Below are 26329 nucleotides of genomic sequence, written 5' to 3'. Positions count from 1 at the left end.
GCAGCTTTTCCTTGCCGATATCTCTCTTTTGCAAAGAGATAGCAATTGGAAAATGCAGGGCTATAACGTGTAGATGAAGCACTAACAGGAGGCTTTAAAATTTTCATTCTAGTGTCTTTCGTTTGGGAGAAAAATGCAAAGGTACAATACAGATTTTCCTTGCCGATATCTCTCTTTTGCAAAGAGCTAGGCATTGGAAAATTCAGGGCTATAACGTGTAGATGAAGCACTAACAGGAGGCTTTAAAATTTTCATTCTAGTGTCCTTCGTTTGGGAGAAAAATGCAAAGGTACAATACAGCTTTTCCTTGCCAATATCTCTCTTTTGCAAAGAGCTAGGCATTGGAAAATTCAGGGCTATACCGTGTAGATGAAGCACTAATAGGAGGCTTTTAAATTTTCATTCTAGTGTCCTTCGTTTGGGAGAAAAATGCAAAGGTACAATACAGCTTTTCCTTGCCGATATCTCTCTTTTGCAAAGAGATAGGCATTGGAAAATTCAGGGCTATAACGTGTAGATGAAGCACTAACAGGAGGCTTTAAAATTTTCATTCTAGTGTCTTTCGTTTGGGAGAAAAATGCAAAGGTACAATACAGCTTTTCCTTGCCGATATCTCTCTTTTGCAAAGAGCTAGGCATTGGAAAATTCAGGGCTATAACGTGTAGATGAAGCACTAACAGTAGGCTTTAAAATTTTAATTCTAGTGTCTTTCGTTTGGGAGAAAAATGCAAAGGTACAATACAGCTTTTCCTTGCCAATATCTCTCTTTTGCAAAGAGCTAGGCATTGGAAAATTCAGGGCTATACCGTGTAGATGAAGCACTAACAGGAGGCTTTTAAATTTTCATTCTAGTGTCCTTCGTTTGGGAGAAAAATGCAAAGGTACAATACAGCTTTTCCTTGCCGATATCTTTCTTTTGCAAAGAGATAGGCATTGGAAAATTCAGGGCTATAACGTGTAGATGAAGCACTAACAGGAGGCTTTAAAATTTTAATTCTAGTGTCTTTCGTTTGGGAGAAAAATGCAAAGGTACAATACAGTTTTTCCTTGCCGATATCTCTCTTTGGCAAAGAGATAGGCATTGGAAAATTCAGGGCTATAACGTGTAGATGAAGCACTAACAGGAGGCTTTAAAATTTTCATTCTAGTGTCTTTCGTTTGGGAGAAAAATGCAAAGGTACAATACAGTTTTTCCTTGCCGATATCTCTATTTGGCAAAGAGATAGGCATTGGAAAATTCAGGGCTATAACGCGTAGATGAAGCACTAACAGGAGGCTTTAAAATTTTCATTCTAGTGTCTTTCGTTTGGGAGAAAAATGCAAAGGTACAATACAGCTTTTCCTTGCCAATATCTCTCTTTTGCAAAGAGCTAGGCATTGGAAAATGCAGGGCTATAACGTGTAGATGAAGCACTAACAGGAGGCTTTAAAATTTTCATTCTAGTGTCTTTCGTTTGGGAGAAAAATGCAAAAGTACAATGCAGCTTTTCCTTGCCGATATCTCTCTTTTGCAAAGAGATAGGCATTGGAAAATGCAGGGCTATAACGTGTAGATGAAGCACTAACAGGAGGCTTTAAAATTTTCATTCTAGTGTCTTTCGTTTGGGAGAAAAATGCAAAGGTACAATACAGCATTTCCTTGCCGATATCTCTCTTTTGCACTGCTTGGATGACATCACCGTATGCAAATCCGTCTTCTGCAGAACTTCCCCCAGGAATGCTTGCACTAGTTGTTGCATTTGGTTTGTTGTTTGGGGGTGCTTCAGTATTAGGCAGCCTTCTGCCCTCCCATGTTCATCTGAAAATATGTGTTCTCCCTGCAGTTGTTGTCCCCAGATGAGAGTTCCCTTGTGCTGCCTCAGTTGAATCTCCTTTACTTGACAGAGATGTGCATGAGCAGCGGCCCTCCCCAGCCCTATTCCAAATCATACTTATTTTGCATAGGAGATACCATGGTCATGAAGATTGTTCTCCCAGGGTGAGGTTCATTCATTGCATTTTGGGTATGCTGACCCTTGTGATTTCCCCAAATGTGGGAAACTTGACTGCATTATTTGTGGTAGTGGGGGACTGTGTTTGTGCTTTCCTCTGGTCAGCTCTGGTAAAAGTCAGATTTCTTTGTCTCAGATTTTCCTCTAGCCTTGTTCTTCTTTCGAGAGTTCCCTTGTGCTGCCTCAGTTGGATCTCCTTCACTTTACAGGGGGGTACCCGAGCAGCGACCCTCCCCAGCTCTAGCCCAACTCCTACTTACCTGCCAGGTGAGATACTATGATCATGAAGGTGCTTCTCCCAGGGCAAGGCTCACCCATTGCTCTGGGTGTGCTGCTCCTGCGATTTCCCCAAATGTGGGAAACTTGACTGCATAATTTGTGTTTCCCCTGGTCGGCTCTCGTATAATTCAGATCTCTTTGTCTCAGGTCTCTCTCCAGCCTAGTTTGCTGTCTGTTTCCACTTCTCTTTTCTTGAGCCGCTCCCTTCTATGCCCTTGCGCACTATCCTGACTTCTCCTCCTGTCTGCTTACTTTGTGCCTTCCAACGCACAATGCGAACTACAGGTAGTGCTGCAGGGCCCACACCCTTTTACTTGCCTTACAGAGCAGCTCTGGAGCTGTTACAGTGCCCAGCTGCTGCAAGAAATCAGCTTGAATGCTTCAGGGGCTGGGGCATAGCCAACATGAGCCCCACACCAAAGGAGGGTGGAGGTGTTTAATGCAAACTAGGGGTCAGCCAAGCGCCGCAAAAGGCCACCATGCCCTGCACGCCCCTTTTCTCTTTTCATATGCAGACGAGGGTTGAAGCCAACTTTGACCCACTGCTTGGATGACATCACCATATGCAAATCCATCTGCGGCAGGCCTTCCCCCAGGAATGCTTGCACTAGTTGTTGCATTTGGTTTGTTGTTTGGGGGTGCTTCAGTATTAGGCAGCCTTCTGCCCTCCCATGTTCATCTGAAAATATATGTTCTCCCTGCAGTTGTTGTCCCCAGATGAGAGTTCCCTTGTGTTGCCTCAGTTAAATCTCCTTTACTTGACAGAGATGTGCATGAGCAGCGGCCCTCCCCAGCCCTATTCCAAATCATACTTATTTTGCATAGGAGATACCATGGTCATGAAGATTTTTCTCCCAGGGTGAGGTTTATTCATTGCATTTTGGGTATGCTGACCCCTGTGATTTCCCCAAATGTGGGAAACTTGACTGCATTATTTGTGGTAGTGGGAGGCTGTGTTTGTGATTTCTTCTGGTCAGCTCTGGTAAAAGTCAGATTTCTTTGTCTCAGATTTTCCTTTAGCCTTGTTCTTCTTTCGAGAGTTCCCTTGTGCTGCCTCAGTTGGATCTCCTTCACTTTACAGGGGGGTACCCGAGCAGCGACCCTCCCCAGCTCTAGCCCAACTCCTACTTACCTGCCAGGTGAGATACTATGATCATGAAGGTGCTTCTCCCAGGGCAAGGCTCACCCATTGTACTCTGGGTGTGCTGCTCCTGCGATTTCCCCAAATGTGGGAAACTTGACTGCATAATTTGTGTTTCCCCTGGTCGGCTCTCGTATAATTCAGATCTCTTTGTCTCAGGTCTCTCTCCAGCCTAGTTTGCTGTCTGTTTCCACTTCTCTTTTCTTCAGCCGCTCCCTTCTATACCCTTGTGCACTATCCTGACTTCTCCTCCCGTCTGCTTACTTTGTGCCTTCCAATGCACAATGCAAACTACAGGTAGTGCTGCAGGGCCCACACCCTTTTACTTGCCTTACAGAGCAGCTCTGGAGCTGTTACAGCGGCCAGCTGCTGCAAGAAATCAGCTTGAATGCTTCAGGGGCTGGGGCATAGCCAACATGAGCCCCACACCGAAGGAGGGTGGAGGTGTTTAATGCAAACTAGGGGTCAGTCAAGCGCCGCAAAAGGCCACCATGCCCTGCACGCCCCTTTTCTGTTTTCATATGCAGACGAGGGTTGAAGCCACCTTTGACCAACTGCTTGGATGACATCACCACAAATCCATCTGCGGCAGGCCTTCCCCCAGGAATGCTTGCACTAGTTGTTGCATTTGGTTTGTTGTTTGGGGGTGCTTCAGTATTAGGCAGCCTTCTGCTCCACCCTCCTTTGGTGTGGGGCTCATGTTGGCCATGTCCCATCCCCTGAAGCATTCAAGCAGATTTCTTGCAGCAGCTGGGCACTGTAACAGCTCCAGAGACGCTCTGTAAGGCAAGTAAAAGGGTGTGGGCCCTGCAGCACTACCTGTAGTTTGCATTGTGCATTGGAAGGCACAAAGTAAGCAGACGGGAGGAGAAGTCAGGATAGTGCACAAGGGTATAGAAGGGAGCGGCTGAAGAAAAGAGAAGTGGAAACAGACAGCAAACTAGGCTGGAGAGAGATCTGAGACAAAGATATCTGAATTATACGAGAGCCGACCAGGGGAAACACAAATTATGCAGTCAAGTTTCCCACATTTGGGGAAATCGCAGGGGCAGCACACCCAGAGTGCAATGGGTGAGCCTTGCCCTGGGAGAAGCACCTTCATGATCATAGTATCTCACCTGGCAGGTAAGTAGGAGTTGGGCTAGAGCTGGGGAGGGTCGCTGCTCGGGCACCCCCCTGTTAAGTGAAGGAGATCCAACTGAGGCAGCACAAGGGAACTCTCGAAAGAAGAACAAGGCTAAAGGAAAATCTGAAACAAAGAAATCTGACTTTTACCAGAGCTGACCAGAAGAAATCACAAACACAGCCTCCCACTACCACAAATAATGCAGTCGAGTTTCCCACATTTGGGGAAATCACAGGGGTCAGCATACCCAAAATGCAATGAATGAACCTCACCCTGGGAGAAAAATCTTCATGACCATGGTATCTCCTATGCAAAATAAGTATGATTTGGAATAGGGCTGGGGAGGGCCGCTGCTCATGCACATCTCTGTCAAGTAAAGGAGATTCAACTGAGGCAGCACAAGGGAACTCTCATCTTGGGACAACAACTGCAGGGAGAACATATATTTTCAGATGAACATGGGAGGGCAGAAGGCTGCCTAATACTGAAGCACCCCCAAACAACAAACCAAATGCAACAACTAGTGCAAGCATTCCTGGGGGAAGGCCTGCCGCAGATGGATTTGCATATGGTGATGTCATCCAAGCAGTTGGTCAAAGTTGGCTTCAACCCTCGTCTGCATATGAAAAGAGAAAAGGGGCGTGCAGGGCATGGTGGCCTTTTGCGGCGCTTGGCTGACCCCTAGTTTGCATTAAACACCTCCACCCTCCTTTGGTGTGGGGCTCATGTTGGCTATGCCCCAGCCCCTGAAGCATTCAAGCTGAATTCTTGCAGCAGCTGGGCACTGTAACAGCTCCAGAGCTGCTCTGTAAGGCAAGTAAAAGGGTGTGGGCCCTGCAGCACTACCTGTAGTTCGCAGATGGATTTGCCGCCATAGAATGCGCCTGCTGAATCGTGTTACAGATCCAGAGAGCAATAGTCTGCTTTGAAGCAGGGGTGCCAATCTTGTTGGCTGCATACAGGACAAACAGTGCTTCTGTTTTTCTGACTCTAGCCGTTCTGGCCACGTAAATTTTCAAAGCCCTGACCACATCAAGGGACTCGGAATCCTCCAAGTCACGCGTAGCCACAGGCATCACAATAGGTTGGTTCATATGAAAGGATGATTCCACTTTTAGCAGGAATTGAGGACGGGTCTGCAATTCCGCTGCCACCGCGCTACAACCCCGGCCGACGCAATTGCCGGTCTGAGTAAGGTACCAGAATGTGTGTAAATGGACTTTAGGGTAACCTCCTGCTTGCGGTCAGCAGGGTCCCTGATGGTAGCCGTATCCTGGGATGGCAGCGCTACCTTTTTGGATAAGCGTGTCAATGCTTTATCCACCCTAGGGGAGGATTCCCACCGTATCCTGTCCATTGGCGGGAAAGGATACGCCATAAGAATCCTTTTGGGAATCTGCAGCTTTTTGTCTGGAGATTCCCAAGCTTTTTCACATAATTCGTTCAACTCATGTGAGGGGGGAAAGGTTATCTCAGGTTTCTTTCCCTTATACATGTGTACCCTCGTGTCAGGGACAGGGGACTCTGTGATGTGCAAAACATCTTTTAGTGCAATAATCATATATCGAATACATTTAGCCAATTTTGGCTGTAACTTTGCATCATCGTAGTCGACACTGGAGTCAGAATCCGTGTCGGTATCTGTGTCAACTATTTGGGATAGTGGGCGCTTTTGAGACCCCGAAGGTCCCTGCGACATAGGGACAGGCATGGGTTGACTCCCTGACTGTTCCCTAGCTTCAGCTTTGTCTAATCTCTTGTGTAATAAGTTTACATTAGCACTTAAAACATTCCACATATCCATCCAGTCAGGTGTCGGCGTTGTCGATGGAGACACCACATTAATTTGCTCCTGCTCCTCTCTAGGAGAGCCTTCTACCTCAGACATGTCGACACACGTGTACCGACACACCATACACTCAGGGAATCCTCTTATCTGAGGACAGTTCCCCAACAAGGCCCTTTGGAGAGACAGAGAGAGAGAGTATGCCAGCACACACCCCAGCGCTATATGACCCAGGAAAAAAACACAATAATTTTATGTTTACCCAGTAGCGCTGTATTTCCATATATATATGCGCCTAATTATGTGCCCCCCTCTTCTTTAAGACCCTCTTTCTACCGTGGTATAAGCAGGGGAGAGTCCGTGGAGCTTCCCCTCAGCGGTGCTGTGGAGAAAATGGCGCTGGTGAGTGCTGAGGGAGAAGCCCCACCCCCTCAGCGACGGGCTTCTGTCCCGCTCAAATATAGTAAAAAAAAGGCTGGGGCTCTTATATATATATACAGTGCCTAGCTGCATATATATTTATTTTGCCAAAGAGAGGTCTATATTGCTGCCCAGGGCGTCCCCCCTGCGCCCTTCACCCTTACACTGACTGCCGTGTGAGAGGTGTATGGGAGCAATGGAGCACAGCTTTACTGCTGTGCGTTACCTCAGTGAAGATCATGAAGTCTTCCGCCGCCTCTGAAGTCTTCTTTTCTTCTCATACTCACCCGGCTTCTATCTTCCGGCTCTGCGAGGGGGACGGCGGCGCGGCGCTGGGACGGACGGCGAGGGTGAGACCTGCGTACCGATCCCTCTGGAGCTAATGCTGTACAGTAGCCTAAGAAGCAGAGCCTATCAACTCACAGAAGTAGGTGTGCATCTCTCCCCTCCGCCCCTCGATGCAGGGAGTCTGTTGCCAGCAGGCTCCCTGAAAATAAAAAAATCTAACAAATATACTTTCTGTCAGGAAACTCAGGAGAGCTCCCTGAAAAGCACCCAGTCTCCTCTGGGCACAGTAGTAAACTGAGGTCTGGAGGAGGGGCATAGAGGGAGGAGCCAGTGCACACCCAGATCTAAAGTCTTTCTTAAAGTGCCCATGTCTCCTGCGGAGCCCGTCTATCCCCCATGGTCCTTACGGAGTCCCCAGCATCCTCTAGGACGTAAGAGAAAAATTATGCTGGCAGAAAAATCCAATTGAGTGATTAAACAGCTCCAGAGCTGCTCTGTAAGGCAAGTAAAAGGGTGTGGGCCCTGCAGCACTACCTGTAGTTTGCATTGTGCATTGGAAGCCTAGTTTGCTGTCTGTTTCCACTTCTTTTTTCTTGAGCCCCTCCCGTCTATACCCTTGTGCACTATCCTGACTTCTCTTCCCGTCTGCTTACTTTGTGCCTTCCAAAGCACAATGCAAACTACAGTTAGTGCTGCAGGGCCCACACCCTTTTACTTGCCTTACAGAGCAGCTCTTGAGCTGTTACAGTGCCCAGCTGCTGCAAGAAATCAGCGTGAATGCTTCAGGGGCTGGGGCATGGCCAACATGAGCCCCACACCGAAGGAGGGTGGGGGTGTTTAATGCGAACTAGGGGTCTCGCACAATGCGAACTACAGGTAGTGCTGCAGGGCCCACACCCTTTTACTTGCCTTACAGAGCAGCTCTGGAGCTGTTACAGTGCCCAGCTGCTGCAAGAAATGTGAACTAGGGGTCATCCAAGTGCCGCAAAAGGCCGCCATGCCCTGCACGCCCCTTTTCTCTTTTCATATGCAGACGAGGGTTGAAGCCAACTTTGACCCACTGCTTGGATGACATCGCCATATGCAAATCCATCTGCTGCAGGCCTTCCCCCAGGAATGCTTGCACTAGTTGTTGCATTTGGTTTGTTGTTTGGGGGTGCTTCAGTATTAGGCAGCCTTCTGCCCTCCCATGTTCATCTGAAAATATGTGTTCTCCCTGCAGTTGTTGTCCCCAGATGAGAGTTCCCTTGTGCTGCCTCAGTTGAATCTCCTTTACTTGACAGAGATGTGCCTGAGCAGCGGCCCTCCCCAGCCCTATCCCAAATCATACTTATTTTGCATAGGAGATACCATGGTCATGAAGACTGTTCTCCCAGGGAGCGGTTCATTCATTGCATTCTGGGTATGCTGACCCCTGTGATTTCCCCAAATGTGGGAAACTCGACTGCATTATTTAATGCGAACTAGGGGTCATCCAAGCACCGCAAAAGGCCGCCATGCCCTGCATACCCCTTTTCTCTTTTCATAAGCAGACGAGGTTTGAAGCCAACTTTGACCCACTGCTTGGATGACATCACTTGCTGCCTTTCCAATGAAGCAAGTTTAATTTAATAATAGGTGAAAAACCATCCCTACAAAGGTGTTAATCAGATACTTGGCTTTGTGGACACTTTTCAGAGCACAAATTTGTTAGCATAAAATAAAGCCAGAAAATGAAGAGCTGTTTAATCACTCAATTGGATTTTTCTGCCAGCATATTTCTTTTTCTCTGCAACCCACTGCTAAATTGTGCTTCCTAGCTGTTTTTATAAAATCACTGAATCAAATCTAACTCTGATTACATCAGAGAAGGCCAGGTACCCTACACCATAACAGGGGGTTTGAAATTTTGACTTGTCTACTTAAAGATCACCAAAATCTGATAACAAGGTCAATTAAGTCTCTGGGTGGGATTGAACCACCAACCTTTTGGTTAATAGCCTTACACACTAACTGATTGCGCCACAGCAACACTTTGCAAAAGTCCATACTGACAAAGGCTAATAAGCATTCATCTAGAACGATTCCTAGAAACATTTTAAAAAGTCAATAATGTGGAGAGTTTTTGTAAGATGTTTCTTCCATCAACCAATGAAGAAACACATTGGTACTTTCCCATGATGAGTGAGTGCTTCAGGATCTTTTGCACTTACATGTGCAGCAGAGTACTGTAATGGAAGTGCTGGGTCCATAACCCAGAGGTAGGCAGATTGAAACTATCCTCTGCTATATGCATTTTTTTTTGTTAATTAAAGTAATCCAAAACTGGGATTGATATTTTTGCTCTTTTATTTTTACTTAAAGTACAATAACTTTTACCATTTTAATTTGTTTTAATAGTATATTGACAGTATTGTTTTCTTTCAAAAATCCAATTAATTTTCTTTACCCGATTATTAAAATGGTAATTGACAAAAACAAACTACATTGTCACCAGAAGAGCAATACAAAATGTACAAGTGATATATTAAAATCATCTTTCCAGCTTGAATTTCAATGATGCATTGGGGCAACGATTTTGTGAGAAACATCTTCACCCTTAAATAAAGATTTTCTTAATTCCTTACCTGTGTGCTAATTAGATATCACCTTGTTTTCATATTAAACAGACTTCCACATGAGAAAACAGCAAAGATGCAGTGGCGTTAATGTTTCCTGGTGTCAACCTGTATTATTTCCGTAGATATTGAAATGAGGATGCATCTTGCTGCCTTTCCAATGAAGCAAGTTTAATTTAGTAATAGGTGAAAAACCATCCCTACAAAGATGTTAATCAGATACTTGGCTTTGTGGACACTTTTCTGAGAACAAATTTGTTATCATAAAAATAAAGCCAGAAAATGAAGAGATGTTTAATCACTCAATTGGATTTTTCTGCCAGCATTTTTCTTTTTCTCTGCAACCCACTGCTAAATTGTGCTTCCTACCTGTTTTTTTTATAAAATCACTTAATCAAATCTAACTCTGATTACATCAGAGAAGGCCAGGTACCCTACACCATAAGAGGGGGTTTGCAATTTTGACTTGTCTACTTAAATATCACCAAAATCTGATCACAAGGTCAATTACGTCCCTGGGTGGGATTGAACCACCAACCTTTTGATAAATAGCTGAACACACTAACCGATTGCGCCACAGAGACACTTTGCAGAAAATACATACTGACAAAGACTAATAAGCATTCATCTAGAACGTTTCCTAGAAAAACTTTAAAAAGTCAATAATCTGGAGAGTTTTTGTAAGATGTTTCTTCCAGCAACCAATGAAGAAACACATTGGTACTTTCGCATGATGAGTGAGTGCTTCAGGATCTCTTGCACTTACATGTGCAGCAGAGTACTGCAATGGAAGCATGCTGGGCCCATAACCCAGAGGTAGGCATTGAAATGAGGATGCATCTTGCTGCCTTTCCAATGAAGCAAGTTTAATTTAGTAATAGGTGAAAAACCATCCCTACAAATATGTTAATCAGATACTTGGCTTTGTGGACACTTTTCAGAGAACAAATTTGTTATCATAAAAATAAAGCCAGAAAATGAAGAGCTGTTTAATCACTCAATTGGATTTTTCTGCCAGCATTTTTCTTTTTCTCTGCAACCCACTGCTAAATTGTGCTTCCTAGCTGTTTTTTTATAAAATCACTTAATCAAATCTAACTCTGATTACATCAGAGAAGGCCAGGTACCCTACACCATAAGAGGGGGTTTGCAATTTTGACTTGTCTACTTAAATATCACCAAAATCTGATCACAAGGTCAATTACGTCCCTGGGTGGGATTGAACCACCAACCTTTTGATTAATAGCTGAACACACTAACCGATTGCGCCACAGAGACACTTTGCAAAAAGTACATACTGACAAAGACTAATAAGCATTCATCTAGAACGTTTCCTAGAAAAACTTTAAAAAGTCAATAATCTGGAGAGTTTTTGTAAGATGTTTCTTCCAGCAACCAATGAAGAAACACATTGGTACTTTCGCATGATGAGTGAGTGCTTCAGGATCTCTTGCACTTACATGTGTAGCAGAGTACTGCACTGGAAGCATGCTGGGCCCATAACCCAGAGGTAGGCAGATTGAAACTATCCTTTGCTATATGCATTTTTTTTTGTTCATTAAAGTAATCCAAAACTGGGATTGATATTTTAGCTTTTATTTTTACTTAAAGTACAATAACTTTTACCATTTTAATTTGTTTTAATAGTATATTGACAGTATTGTTTTCTTTCAAAAATCCAATTAATTTTCTTTACCCGATTATTAAAATGGTAATTGACAAAAACAAACTACATTGTCACCAGAAGAGCAATACAAAATGTACAAGTGATATATTAAAATCATCTTTCCAGCTTGAATTTCAATGATGCATTGGGGCAACGATTTTGTGAGAAACATCTTCACCCTTAAATAAAGATTTTCTTAATTCCTTACCTGTGTGCTAATTAGATATCACCTTGTTTTCACATTAAACAGACTTCCATATGAGAAAACAGCAAAGATGCAGTGGCTTGGATTTTTGAAAGAAAACAATACTGTCAATATACTATTAAAACAAATTAAAATGGTAAAAGTTATTGTACTTTAAGTAAAAATAAAAGCTAAAATATCAATCCCAGTTATGAATTACTTTAATGTACAAAAAAATAATGCATATAGCAAAGGATAGTTTCAATAAGATGCATCCTCATTTCAATATCTACGGAAATAATACAGGTTGACACCAGGAAACATTAACGCCACTGCATCTTTGCTGTTTTCTCATGTGGAAGTCTGTTTAATGTGAAAACAAGGTGATATCTAATTAGCACACAGGTAAGGAATTAAGAAAATCTTTATTTAAGGGTGAAGATGTTTCTCACAAAATCGTTGCCCCAATGCATCATTGAAATTCAAGCTGGAAAGATGATTTTAATATATCACTTGTACATTTTGTATTGCTCTTCTGGTGACAATGTAGTTTGTTTTTGTCAATTACCATTTTAATAATCGGGTAAAGAAAATTAATTGGATTTTTGAAAGAAAACAATACTGTCAATATACTATTAAAACAAATTAAAATGGTAAAAGTTATTGTACTTTAAGTAAAAATAAAAGAGCAAAAATATCAATCCCAGTTTTGGATTACTTTAATTAACAAAAAAAATGCATATAGCAGAGGATAGTTTCAATCTGCCTACCTCTGGGTTATGGACCCAGCATGCTTCCATTACAGTACTCTGCTGCACATGTAAGTGCAAGAGATCCTGAAGCACTCACTCATCATGGGAAAGTACCAATGTGTTTCTTCATTGGTTGATGGAAGAAACATCTTACAAAAACTCTCCACATTATTGACTTTTTAAAATGTTTCTAGGAATCGTTCTAGATGAATGCTTATTAGCCTTTGTCAGTATATAGTTTTGCAAAGTGTCGCTGTGGCGCAATCAGTTAGTGTGTAAGGCTATTAACCAAAAGGTTGGTGGTTCAATCCCACCCAGGGGCTTAATTGACCTTGTTATCAGATTTTGGTGATCTTTAAGTAGACAAGTCAAAATTTCAAACCCCGTGTTATGGTGTAGGGTACCTGGCCTTCTCTGATGTAATCAGAGTTAGATTTGATTCAGTGATTTTATAAAAACAGCTAGGAAGCACAATTTAGCAGTGGGTTGCAGAGAAAAAGAAATATGCTGGCAGAAAAATCCAATTGAGTGATTAAACAGCTCTTCATTTTCTGGTTTTATTTTTATGCTAACTAATTTGTTCTCTGAAAAGTGTCCACAAAGCCAAGTATCTGATTAACATATTTGTAGTGATGGTTTTTCACCTATTACTAAATTAAACTTGCTTCATTGGAAAGGCAGCAAGATGCATCCTCATTTCAATATCTACTGAAATAATACAGGTTGACACCAGGAAACATTAACGCCACTGCATCCTTGCTGCTTTCTCATGTGGAAGTCTGTTTAATGTGAAAACAAGGTGATATCTAATTAGCACACAGGTAAGGAATTAAGAAAATCTTTATTTAAGGGTGAAGATGTTTCTCACAAAATCGTTGCCCCAATGCATCATTGAAATTCAAGCTGGAAAGATGATTTTAATATATCACTTGTACATTTTGTATTGCTCTTCTGGTGACAATGTAGTTTGTTTTTGTCAATTACCATTTTAATACTCGGGTAAAGAAAATTAATTGGATTTTTGAAAGAAAACAATACTGTCAATATACTATTAAAACAAATTAAAATGGTAAAAGTTATTGTACTTTAAGTAAAAATAAAAGCTAAAATATCAATCCCAGTTTTGGATTACTTTAATGAACAAAAAAAAATGCATATAGCAAAGGATAGTTTCAATCTGCCTACCTCTGGGTTATGGGCCCAGCATGCTTCCAGTGCAGTACTCTGCTGCACATGTAAGTGCAAGAGATCCTGAAGCACTCACTCATCATGCGAAAGTACCAATGTGTTTCTTCATTGGTTGCTGGAAGAAACATCTTACAAAAACTCTCCAGATTATTGACTTTTTAAAGTTTTTCTAGGAAACGTTCTAGATGAATGCTTATTAGTCTTTGTCAGTATGTACTTTTTGCAAAGTGTCTCTGTGGCGCAATCGGTTAGTGTGTTCAGCTATTAATCAAAAGGTTGGTGGTTCAATCCCACCCAGGGATGTAATTGACCTTGTGATCAGATTTTGGTGATATTTAAGTAGACAAGTCAAAATTTCGAAAACCCCTGTTATGGTGTAGGGTACCTGGCCTTCTCTGATGTAATCAGAGTTAGATTTGATTCAGTGATTTTATAAAAACAGCTAGGAAGCACAATTTAGCAGTGGGTTGCAGAGAAAAAGAAATATGCTGGCAAAAAAATCCAATTGACTGATTAAACAGCTCTTCATTTTCTGGCTTTATTTTTATGCTAACAAATTTGTTCTCTGAAAAGTGTCCACAAAGCCAAGTATCTGATTAACATCTTTGTAGGGATGGTTTTTCACCTATTACTAAATTAAACTTGCTTCATTGGAAAGGCAGCAAGATGCATCCTCATTTCAATATCTACTGAAATAATACAGGTTGACACCAGGAAACATTAACGCCACTGCATCCTTGCTGCTTTCTCATGTGGAAGTCTGTTTAATGTGAAAACAAGGTGATATCTAATTAGCACACAGGTAAGGAATTAAGAAAATCTTTATTTAAGGGTGAAGATGTTTCTCACAAAATCGTTGCCCCAATGCATCATTGAAATTCAAGCTGGAAAGATGATTTTAATATATCACTTGTACATTTTGTATTGCTCTTCTGGTGACAATGTAGTTTGCTTTTGTCAATTACCATTTTAATAATCGGGTAAAGAAAATTAATTGGATTTTTGAAAGAAAACAATACTGTCAATATACTATTAAAACAAATTAAAATGGTAAAAGTTATTGTACTTTAAGTAAAAATAAAAGAGCAAAAATATCAATCCCAGTTTTGGATTACTTTAATTAACAAAAAAAAAAATGCATATAGCAGAGGATAGTTTCAATCTGCCTACCTCTGGGTTATGGACCCAGCATGCTTCCATTACAGTACTCTGCTGCACATGTAAGTGCAAGAGATCCTGAAGCACTCACTCATCATGGGAAAGTACCAATGTGTTTCTTCATTGGTTGCTGGAAGAAACATCTTACAAAAACTCTCCAGATTATTGACTTTTTAAAGTTTTTCTAGGAAACGTTCTAGATGAATGCTTATTAGTCTTTGTCAGTATGGACTTTTTGCAAAGTGTCTCTGTGGCGCAATCGGTTAGTGTGTTCAGCTATTAGTCAAAAGGTTGGTGGTTCAATCCCACCCAGGGACCTAATTGACCTTGTGATCAGATTTTGGTGATATTTAAGTAGACAAGTCAAAATTGCAAACCCCCTCTTATGGTGTAGGGTACCTGGCCTTCTCTGATGTAATCAGAGTTAAATTTGATTAAGTGATTTTATAAAAAATCAGCTAGGAAGCACAATTTAGCAGTGGGTTGCAGAGAAAAAGAAAAATGCTGGCAGAAAAATCCAATTGAGTGATTAAACAGCTCTTCATTTTCTGGCTTTATTTTTATGATAACAAATTTGTTCTCTGAAAAGTGTCCACAAAGCCAAGTATCTGATTAACATCTTTGTAGGGATGGTTTTTCACCTATTACTAAATTAAACTTGCTTCATTGGAAAGGCAGCAAGATGCATCCTCATTTCAATATCTACGGAAATAATACAGGTTGACACCAGGAAACATTAACGCCACTGCATCTTTGCTGTTTTCTCATGTGGAAGTCTGTTTAATGTGAAAACAAGGTGATATCTAATTAGCACACAGGTAAGGAATTAAGAAAATCTTTATTTAAGGGTGAAGATGTTTCTCACAAAATCGTTGCCCCAATGCATCATTGAAATTCAAGCTGGAAAGATGATTTTAATATATCACTTGTACATTTTGTATTGCTCTTCTGGTGACAATGTAGTTTGTTTTTGTCAATTACCATTTTAATAATCGGGTAAAGAAAATTAATTGGATTTTTGAAAGAAAACAATACTGTCAATATACTATTAAAACAAATTAAAATGGTAAAAGTGATTGTACTTTAAGTAAAAATAAAAGAGCAAAAATATCAATCCCAGTTTTGGATTACTTTAATTAACAAAAAAAATGCATATAGCAGAGGATAGTTTCAATCTGCCTACCTCTGGGTTATGGACCCAGCATGCTTCCATTACAGTACTCTGCTGCACATGTAAGTGCAAGAGATCCTGAAGCACTCACTCATCATGGGAAAGTACCAATGTGTTTCTTCATTGGTTGATGGAAGAAACATCTTACAAAAACTCTCCACATTATTGACTTTTTAAAATGTTTCTAGGAATCGTTCTAGATGAATGCTTATTAGCCTTTGTCAGTATATAGCTTTGCAAAGTGTCGCTGTGGCGCAATCAGTTAGTGTGTAAGGCTATTAACCAAAAGGTTGGTGGTTCAATCCCACCCAGGGACTTAATTGACCTTGTTATCAGATTTTGGTGATCTTTAAGTAGACAAGTCAAAATTTCAAACCCCCTGTTATGGTGTAGGGTACCTGGCCTTCTCTGATGTAATCAGAGTTAGATTTGATTCAGTGATTTTATAAAAACAGCTAGGAAGCACAATTTAGCAGTGGGTTGCAGAGAAAAAGAAATATGCTGGCAGAAAAATCCAATTGAGTGATTAAACAGCTCTTCATTTTCTGGCTTTATTTTTATGCTAACTAATTTGTTCTCTGAAAAGTGTCCACAAAGCCAAGTATCTGATTAACATATTTGTAGTGATGGTTTTTCACCTATTACTAAATTAAACTTGCTTCATTGGAAAGGCAGCAAGATGCATCCTCATTTCAATATCTACTGAAATAATACAGGTTGACACCAGGAAACATTAACGCCACTGCTACCTTGCTGCTTTCTCATGTGGAAGTCTGTTTAATGTGAAAACAAGGTGATATCTAATTAGCACACAGGTAAGGAATTAAGAAAATCTTTATTTAAGGGTGAAGATGTTTCTCACAAAATCGTTGCCCCAATGCATCATTGAAATTCAAGCTGGAAAGATGATTTTAATATATCACTTGTACATTTTGTATTGCTCTTCTGGTGACAATGTAGTTTGTTTTTGTCAATTACCATTTTAATACTCGGGTAAAGAAAATTAATTGGATTTTTGAAAGAAAACAATACTGTCAATATACTATTAAAACAAATTAAAATGGTAAAAGTTATTGTACTTTAAGTAAAAATAAAAGCTAAAATATCAATCCCAGTTTTGGATTACTTTAATGAACAAAAAAAAAAATGCATATAGCAAAGGATAGTTTCAATCTGCCTACCTCTGGGTTATGGGCCCAGCATGCTTCCAGTGCAGTACTCTGCTGCACATGTAAGTGCAAGAGATCCTGAAGCACTCACTCATCATGCGAAAGTACCAATGTGTTTCTTCATTGGTTGCTGGAAGAAACATCTTACAAAAACTCTCCAGATTATTGACTTTTTAAAGTTTTTCTAGGAAACGTTCTAGATGAATGCTTATTAGTCTTTGTCAGTATGTACTTTTTGCAAAGTGTCTCTGTGGCGCAATCGGTTAGTGTGTTCAGCTATTAATCAAAAGGTTGGTGGTTCAATCCCACCCAGGGATGTAATTGACCTTGTGATCAGATTTTGGTGATATTTAAGTAGACAAGTCAAAATTTCGAAAACCCCTGTTATGGTGTAGGGTACCTGGCCTTCTCTGATGTAATCAGAGTTAGATTTGATTCAGTGATTTTATAAAAACAGCTAGGAAGCACAATTTAGCAGTGGGTTGCAGAGAAAAAGAAATATGCTGGCAAAAAAATCCAATTGACTGATTAAACAGCTCTTCATTTTCTGGCTTTATTTTTATGCTAACAAATTTGTTCTCTGAAAAGTGTCCACAAAGCCAAGTATCTGATTAACATCTTTGTAGGGATGGTTTTTCACCTATTACTAAATTAAACTTGCTTCATTGGAAAGGCAGCAAGATGCATCCTCATTTCAATATCTACTGAAATAATACAGGTTGACACCAGGAAACATTAACGCCACTGCATCCTTGCTGCTTTCTCATGTGGAAGTCTGTTTAATGTGAAAACAAGGTGATATCTAATTAGCACACAGGTAAGGAATTAAGAAAATCTTTATTTAAGGGTGAAGATGTTTCTCACAAAATCGTTGCCCCAATGCATCATTGAAATTCAAGCTGGAAAGATGATTTTAATATATCACTTGTACATTTTGTATTGCTCTTCTGGTGACAATGTAGTTTGCTTTTGTCAATTACCATTTTAATAATCGGGTAAAGAAAATTAATTGGATTTTTGAAAGAAAACAATACTGTCAATATACTATTAAAACAAATTAAAATGGTAAAAGTTATTGTACTTTAAGTAAAAATAAAAGAGCAAAAATATCAATCCCAGTTTTGGATTACTTTAATTAACAAAAAAAAAATGCATATAGCAGAGGATAGTTTCAATCTGCCTACCTCTGGGTTATGGACCCAGCATGCTTCCATTACAGTACTCTGCTGCACATGTAAGTGCAAGAGATCCTGAAGCACTCACTCATCATGGGAAAGTACCAATGTGTTTCTTCATTGGTTGATGGAAGAAACATCATACAAAAACTCTCCACATTATTGACTTTTTAAAATGTTTCTAGGAATCGTTCTAGATGAATGCTTATTAGCCTTTGTCAGTATGTACTTTTGCAAAGTGTCGCGGTGGCGCAATCAGTTAGTGTGTAAGGCTATTAACCAAAAGGTTGGTGGTTCAATCCCACCCAGGGACTTAATTGACCTTGTTATCAGATTTTGGTGATCTTTAAGTAGACAAGTCAAAATTTCAAACCCCCTGTTATGGTGTAGGGTACCTGGCCTTCTCTGATGTAATCAGAGTTAGATTTGATTCAGTGATTTTATAAAAACAGCTAGGAAGCACAATTTAGCAGTGGGTTGCAGAGAAAAAGAAAAATGCTGGCAGAAAAATCCAATTGAGTGATTAAACAGCTCTTCATTTTCTGGCTTTATTTTTATGCTAACTAATTTGTTCTCTGAAAAGTGTCCACAAAGCCAAGTATCTGATTAACATATTTGTAGGGATGGTTTTTCACCTATTACTAAATTAAACTTGCTTCATTGGAAAGGCAGCAAGATGCATCCTCATTTCAATATCTACTGAAATAATACAGGTTGACACCAGGAAACATTAACGCCACTGCATCCTTGCTGCTTTCTCATGTGGAAGTCTGTTTAATGTGAAAACAAGGTGATATCTAATTAGCACACAGGTAAGGAATTAAGAAAATCTTTATTTAAGGGTGAAGATGTTTCTCACAAAATCGTTGCCCCAATGCATCATTGAAATTCAAGCTGGAAAGATGATTTTAATATATCACTTGTACATTTTGTATTGCTCTTCTGGTGACAATGTAGTTTGTTTTTGTCAATTACCATTTTAATAATCGGGTAAAGAAAATTAATTGGATTTTTGAAAGAAAACAATACTGTCAATATACTATTAAAACAAATTAAAATGGTAAAAGTTATTGTACTTTAAGTAAAAATAAAAGCTAAAATATCAATCCCAGTTTTGGATTACTTTAATGAACAAAAAAAAATGCATATAGCAAAGGATAGTTTCAATCTGCCTACCTCTGGGTTATGGACCCAGCATGCTTCCATTGCAGTACTCTGCTGCACATGTAAGTGCAAGAGATCCTGAAGCACTCACTCATCATGCGAAAGTACCAATGTGTTTCTTCATTGGTTGCTGGAAGAAACATCTTACAAACACTCTCCAGATTATTGACTTTTTAAAGTTTTTCTAGGAAACGTTCTAGATGAATGCTTATTAGTCTTTGTCAGTATATACTTTTTGCAAAGTGTCTCTGTGGCGCAATCGGTTAGTGTGTTCAGCTATTAATCAAAAGGTTGGTGGTTCAATCCCACCCAGGGACGTAATTGACCTTGTGATCAGATTTTGGTGATATTTAAGTAGACAAGTCAAAATTGCAAACCCCATCTTATGGTGTAGGGTACCTGGCCTTCTCTGATGTAATCAGAGTTAGATTTGATTCAGTGATTTTATAAAAACAGCTAGGAAGCACAATTTAGCAGTGGGTTGCAGAGAAAAAGAAATATGCTGGCAGAAAAATCCAATTGAATGATTAAACAGCTCTTCATTTTCTGGCTTTATTTTTATGCTAACTAATTTGTTCTCTGAAAAGTGTCCACAAAGCCAAGTATCTGATTAACATATTTGTAGTGATGGTTTTTCACCTATTACTAAATTAAACTTGCTTCATTGGAAAGGCAGCAAGATGCATCCTCATTTCAATATCTACTGAAATAATACAGGTTGACACCAGGAAACATTAACGCCACTGCATCCTTGCTGCTTTCTCATGTGGAAGTCTGTTTAATGTGAAAACAAGGTGATATCTAATTAGCACACAGGTAAGGAATTAAGAAAATCTTTATTTAAGGGTGAAGATGTTTCTCACAAAATCGTTGCCCCAATGCATCATTGAAATTCAAGCTGGAAAGATGATTTTAATATATCACTTGTACATTTTGTATTGCTCTTCTGGTGACAATGTAGTTTGTTTTTGTCAATTACCATTTTAATAATCGGGTAAAGAAAATTAATTGGATTTTTGAAAGAAAACAATACTGTCAATATACTATTAGAAAAAATTAAAATGGTAAAAGTTATTGTACTTTAAGTAAAAATAAAAGCTAAAATATCAATCCCAGTTTTGGATTACTTTAATGAACAAAAAAAAAATGCATATAGCAAAGGATAGTTTCAATCTGCCTACCTCTGGGTTATGGGCCCAGCATGCTTCCAGTGCAGTACTCTGCTGCACATGTAAGTGCAAGAGATCCTGAAGCACTCACTCATCATGCGAAAGTACCAATGTGTTTCTTCATTGGTTGCTGGAAGAAACATCTTACAAAAACTCTCCAGATTATTGACTTTTTAAAGTTTTTCTAGGAAACGTTCTAGATGAATGCTTATTAGTCTTTGTCAGTATGTACTTTTTGCAAAGTGTCTCTGTGGCGCAATCGGTTAGTGTGTTCAGCTATTAATCAAAAGGTTGGTGGTTCAATCCCACCCAGGGACGTAATTGACCTTGTGATCAGATTTTGGTGATATTTAAGTAGACAAGTCAAAATTTCGAAAACCCCTGTTATGGTGTAGGGTACCTGGCCTTCTCTGATGTAATCAGAGTTAGATTTGATTCAGTGATTTTATAAAAACAGCTAGGAAGCACAATTTAGCAGTGGGTTGCAGAGAAAAAGAAATATGCTGGCAAAAAAATCCAATTGACTGATTAAACAGCTCTTCATTTTCTGGCTTTATTTTTATGCTAACAAATTTGTTCTCTGAAAAGTGTCCACAAAGCCAAGTATCTGATTAACATCTTTGTAGGGATGGTTTTTCACCTATTACTAAATTAAACTTGCTTCATTGGAAAGGCAGCAAGATGCATCCTCATTTCAATATCTACTGAAATAATACAGGTTGACACCAGGAAACATTAACGCCACTGCATCCTTGCTGCTTTCTCATGTGGAAGTCTGTTTAATGTGAAAACAAGGTGATATCTAATTAGCACACAGGTAAGGAATTAAGAAAATCTTTATTTAAGGGTGAAGATGTTTCTCACAAAATCGTTGCCCCAATGCATCATTGAAATTCAAGCTGGAAAGATGATTTTAATATATCACTTGTACATTTTGTATTGCTCTTCTGGTGACAATGTAGTTTGCTTTTGTCAATTACCATTTTAATAATCGGGTAAAGAAAATTAATTGGATTTTTGAAAGAAAACAATACTGTCAATATACTATTAAAACAAATTAAAATGGTAAAAGTTATTGTACTTTAAGTAAAAATAAAAGAGCAAAAATATCAATCCCAGTTTTGGATTACTTGAATTAACAAAAAAAAAATGCATATAGCAGAGGATAGTTTCAATCTGCCTACCTCTGGGTTATGGACCCAGCATGCTTCCATTACAGTACTCTGCTGCACATGTAAGTGCAAGAGATCCTGAAGCACTCACTCATCATGGGAAAGTACCAATGTGTTTCTTCATTGGTTGCTGGAAGAAACATCTTACAAAAACTCTCCAGATTATTGACTTTTTAAAGTTTTTCTAGGAAACGTTCTAGATGAATGCTTATTAGTCTTTGTCAGTATGGACTTTTTGCAAAGTGTCTCTGTGGCGCAATCGGTTAGTGTGTTCAGCTATTAGTCAAAAGGTTGGTGGTTCAATCCCACCCAGGGACGTAATTGACCTTGTGATCAGATTTTGGTGATATTTAAGTAGACAAGTCAAAATTGCAAACCCCCTCTTATGGTGTAGGGTACCTGGCCTTCTCTGATGTAATCAGAGTTAGATTTGATTAAGTGATTTTATAAAAAATCAGATAGGAAGCACAATTTAGCAGTGGGTTGCAGAGAAAAAGAAAAATGCTGGCAGAAAAATCCAATTGAGTGATTAAACAGCTCTTCATTTTCTGGCTTTATTTTTATGATAACAAATTTGTTCTCTGAAAAGTGTCCACAAAGCCAAGTATCTGATTAACATCTTTGTAGGGATGGTTTTTCACCTATTACTAAATTAAACTTGCTTCATTGGAAAGGCAGCAAGATGCATCCTCATTTCAATATCTACGGAAATAATACAGGTTGACACCAGGAAACATTAACGCCACTGCATCTTTGCTGTTTTCTCATGTGGAAGTCTGTTTAATGTGAAAACAAGGTGATATCTAATTAGCACACAGGTAAGGAATTAAGAAAATCTTTATTTAAGGGTGAAGATGTTTCTCACAAAATCGTTGCCCCAATGCATCATTGAAATTCAAGCTGGAAAGATGATTTTAATATATCACTTGTACATTTTGTATTGCTCTTCTGGTGACAATGTAGTTTGTTTTTGTCAATTACCATTTTAATAATCGGGTAAAGAAAATTAATTGGATTTTTGAAAGAAAACAATACTGTCAATATACTATTAAAACAAATTAAAATGGTAAAAGTTATTGTACTTTAAGTAAAAAAAAAAGAGCAAAAATATCAATCCCAGTTTTGGATTACTTTAATTAACAAAAAAAATGCATATAGCAGAGGATAGTTTCAATCTGCCTACCTCTGGGTTATGGACCCAGCATGCTTCCATTACAGTACTCTGCTGCACATGTAAGTGCAAGAGATCCTGAAGCACTCACTCATCATGGGAAAGTACCAATGTGTTTCTTCATTGGTTGATGGAAGAAACATCTTACAAAAACTCTCCACATTATTGACTTTTTAAAATGTTTCTAGGAATCGTTCTAGATGAATGCTTATTAGCCTTTGTCAGTATATAGTTTTGCAAAGTGTCGCTGTGGCGCAATCAGTTAGTGTGTAAGGCTCTTAACCAAAAGGTGGGTGGTTCAATCCCACCCAGGGACTTAATTGACCTTGTTATCAGATTTTGGTGATCTTTAAGTAGACAAGTCAAAATTTCAAACCCCCTGTTATGGTGTAGGGTACCTGGCCTTCTCTGATGTAATCAGAGTTAGATTTGATTCAGTGATTTTATAAAAACAGCTAGGAAGCACAATTTAGCAGTGGGTTGCAGAGAAAAAGAAATATGCTGGCAGAAAAATCCAATTGAGTGATTAAACAGCTCTTCATTTTCTGGCTTTATTTTTATGCTAACTAATTTGTTCTCTGAAAAGTGTCCACAAAGCCAAGTATCTGATTAACATATTTGTAGTGATGGTTTTTCACCTATTACTAAATTAAACTTGCTTCATTGGAAAGGCATCAAGATGCATCCTCATTTCAATATCTACTGAAATAATACAGGTTGACACCAGGAAACATTAACGCCACTGCATCCTTGCTGCTTTCTCATGTGGAAGTCTGTTTAATGTGAAAACAAGGTGATATCTAATTAGCACACAGGTAAGGAATTAAGAAAATCTTTATTTAAGGGTGAAGATGTTTCTCACAAAATCGTTGCCCCAATGCATCATTGAAATTCAAGCTGGAAAGATGATTTTAATATATCACTTGTACATTTTGTATTGCTCTTCTGGTGACAATGTAGTTTGTTTTTGTCAATTACCATTTTAATAATCGGGTAAAGAAAATTAATTGGATTTTTGAAAGAAAACAATACTGTCAATATACTATTAAAACAAATTAAAATGGTAAAAGTTATTGTACTTTAAGTAAAAATAAAAGAGCAAAAATATCAATCCCAGTTTTGGATTACTTTAATTAACAAAAAAAATGCATATAGCAGAGGATAGTTTCAATCTGCCTACCTCTGGGTTATGGACCCAGCATGCTTCCATTACAGTACTCTGCTGCACATGTAAGTGCAAGAGATCCTGAAGCACTCACTCATCATGGGAAAGTACCAATGTGTTTCTTCATTGGTTGATGGAAGAAACATCTTACAAAAACTCTCCACATTATTGACTTTTTAAAATGTTTCTAGGAATCGTTCTAGATGAATGCTTATTAGCCTTTGTCAGTATATAGCTTTGCAAAGTGTCGCTGTGGCGCAATCAGTTAGTGTATAAGGCTATTAACCAAAAGGTTGGTGGTTCAATCCCACCCAGGGACTTAATTGACCTTGTTATCAGATTTTGGTGATCTTTAAGTAGACAAGTCAAAATTTCAAACCCCCTGTTATGGTGTAGGGTACCTGGCCTTCTCTGATGTAATCAGAGTTAGATTTGATTCAGTGATTTTATAAAAACAGCTAGGAAGCACAATTTAGCAGTGGGTTGCAGAGAAAAAGAAATATGCTGGCAGAAAAATCCAATTGAGTGATTAAACAGCTCTTCATTTTCTGGCTTTATTTTTATGCTAACTAATTTGTTCTCTGAAAAGTGTCCACAAAGCCAAGTATCTGATTAACATATTTGTAGTGATGGTTTTTCACCTATTACTAAATTAAACTTGCTTCATTGGAAAGGCAGCAAGATGCATCCTCATTTCAATATCTACTGAAATAATACAGGTTGACACCAGGAAACATTAACGCCACTGCATCCTTGCTGCTTTCTCATGTGGAAGTCTGTTTAATGTGAAAACAAGGTGATATCTAATTAGCACACAGGTAAGGAATTAAGAAAATCTTTATTTAAGGGTGAAGATGTTTCTCACAAAATCGTTGCCCCAATGCATCATTGAAATTCAAGCTGGAAAGATGATTTTAATATATCACTTGTACATTTTGTATTGCTCTTCTGGTGACAATGTAGTTTGTTTTTGTCAATTACCATTTTAATAATCGGGTAAAGAAAATTAATTGGATTTTTGAAAGAAAACAATACTGTCAATATACTATTAAAACAAATTAAAATGGTAAAAGTTATTGTACTTTAAGTAAAAATAAAAGAGCAAAAATATCAATCCCAGTTTTGGATTACTTTAATTAACAAAAAAAATGCATATAGCAGAGGATAGTTTCAATCTGCCTACCTCTGGGTTATGGACCCAGCATGCTTCCATTGCAGTACTCTGCTGCACATGTAAGTGCAAGAGATCCTGAAGCACTCACTCATCATGCGAAAGTACCAATGTGTTTCTTCATTGGTTGCTGGAAGAAACATCTTACAAACACTCTCCAGATTATTGACTTTTTAAAGTTTTTCTAGGAAACGTTCTAGATGAATGCTTATTAGTCTTTGTCAGTATATACTTTTTGCAAAGTGTCTCTGTGGCGCAATCGGTTAGTGTGTTCAGCTATTAATCAAAAGGTTGGTGGTTCAATCCCACCCAGGGACGTAATTGACCTTGTGATCAGATTTTGGTGATATTTAAGTAGACAAGTCAAAATTGCAAACCCCATCTTATGGTGTAGGGTACCTGGCCTTCTCTGATGTAATCAGAGTTAGATTTGATTCAGTGATTTTATAAAAACAGCTAGGAAGCACAATTTAGCAGTGGGTTGCAGAGAAAAAGAAATATGCTGGCAGAAAAATCCAATTGAATGATTAAACAGCTCTTCATTTTCTGGCTTTATTTTTATGCTAACTAATTTGTTCTCTGAAAAGTGTCCACAAAGCCAAGTATCTGATTAACATATTTGTAGTGATGGTTTTTCACCTATTACTAAATTAAACTTGCTTCATTGGAAAGGCAGCAAGATGCATCCTCATTTCAATATCTACTGAAATAATACAGGTTGACACCAGGAAACATTAACGCCACTGCATCCTTGCTGCTTTCTCATGTGGAAGTCTGTTTAATGTGAAAACAAGGTGATATCTAATTAGCACACAGGTAAGGAATTAAGAAAATCTTTATTTAAGGGTGAAGATGTTTCTCACAAAATCGTTGCCCCAATGCATCATTGAAATTCAAGCTGGAAAGATGATTTTAATATATCACTTGTACATTTTGTATTGCTCTTCTGGTGACAATGTAGTTTGTTTTTGTCAATTACCATTTTAATAATCGGGTAAAGAAAATTAATTGGATTTTTGAAAGAAAACAATACTGTCAATATACTATTAGAAAAAATTAAAATGGTAAAAGTTATTGTACTTTAAGTAAAAATAAAAGCTAAAATATCAATCCCAGTTTTGGATTACTTTAATGAACAAAAAAAAAATGCATATAGCAAAGGATAGTTTCAATCTGCCTACCTCTGGGTTATGGGCCCAGCATGCTTCCAGTGCAGTACTCTGCTG

The 26329-nt window shown here is 38.8% G+C and overlaps 6 non-coding genes and 1 pseudogene across 6 annotated transcripts; 5 read left to right on the top strand and 2 right to left on the bottom strand.

Annotated features, from left to right (window-relative positions):
- The first annotated feature begins 1927 nt into the window (after window positions 1-1927).
- On the top strand, window positions 1928-2091 carry LOC135021692 (U1 spliceosomal RNA). Its single transcript, XR_010218910.1, has one exon. It is a non-coding gene; the product is annotated as a U1 spliceosomal RNA (small nuclear RNA).
- A 152-nt stretch (window positions 2092-2243) lies between these two features.
- Window positions 2244-2404, top strand: LOC135021862 (U1 spliceosomal RNA). Its single transcript, XR_010219065.1, has one exon. It is a non-coding gene; the product is annotated as a U1 spliceosomal RNA (small nuclear RNA).
- A 674-nt stretch (window positions 2405-3078) lies between these two features.
- On the top strand, window positions 3079-3242 carry LOC135021728 (U1 spliceosomal RNA). Its single transcript, XR_010218946.1, has one exon. It is a non-coding gene; the product is annotated as a U1 spliceosomal RNA (small nuclear RNA).
- A 152-nt stretch (window positions 3243-3394) lies between these two features.
- On the top strand, window positions 3395-3557 carry LOC135021805 (U1 spliceosomal RNA). The gene has a single exon (XR_010219016.1). It is a non-coding gene; the product is annotated as a U1 spliceosomal RNA (small nuclear RNA).
- Window positions 3558-4381: 824 nt separating this feature from the next.
- Window positions 4382-4544, bottom strand: LOC135021778 (U1 spliceosomal RNA). The gene has a single exon (XR_010218994.1). It is a non-coding gene; the product is annotated as a U1 spliceosomal RNA (small nuclear RNA).
- A 152-nt stretch (window positions 4545-4696) lies between these two features.
- Window positions 4697-4860, bottom strand: LOC135021731 (U1 spliceosomal RNA). Its single transcript, XR_010218948.1, has one exon. It is a non-coding gene; the product is annotated as a U1 spliceosomal RNA (small nuclear RNA).
- A 3497-nt stretch (window positions 4861-8357) lies between these two features.
- On the top strand, window positions 8358-8536 carry LOC135021879 (U1 spliceosomal RNA; annotated as a pseudogene).
- The last annotated feature ends 17793 nt before the right edge of the window (window positions 8537-26329 follow it).

The sequence above is a fragment of the Pseudophryne corroboree genome, unplaced genomic scaffold (assembly GCF_028390025.1).
Source record: "Pseudophryne corroboree isolate aPseCor3 unplaced genomic scaffold, aPseCor3.hap2 scaffold_373, whole genome shotgun sequence".
NCBI classification, from domain to species: Eukaryota; Metazoa; Chordata; class Amphibia; order Anura; family Myobatrachidae; genus Pseudophryne; species Pseudophryne corroboree.
Note: the sequence above shows the minus strand (reverse complement) of the source record. Positions and strands in the feature narration are given on the sequence as shown.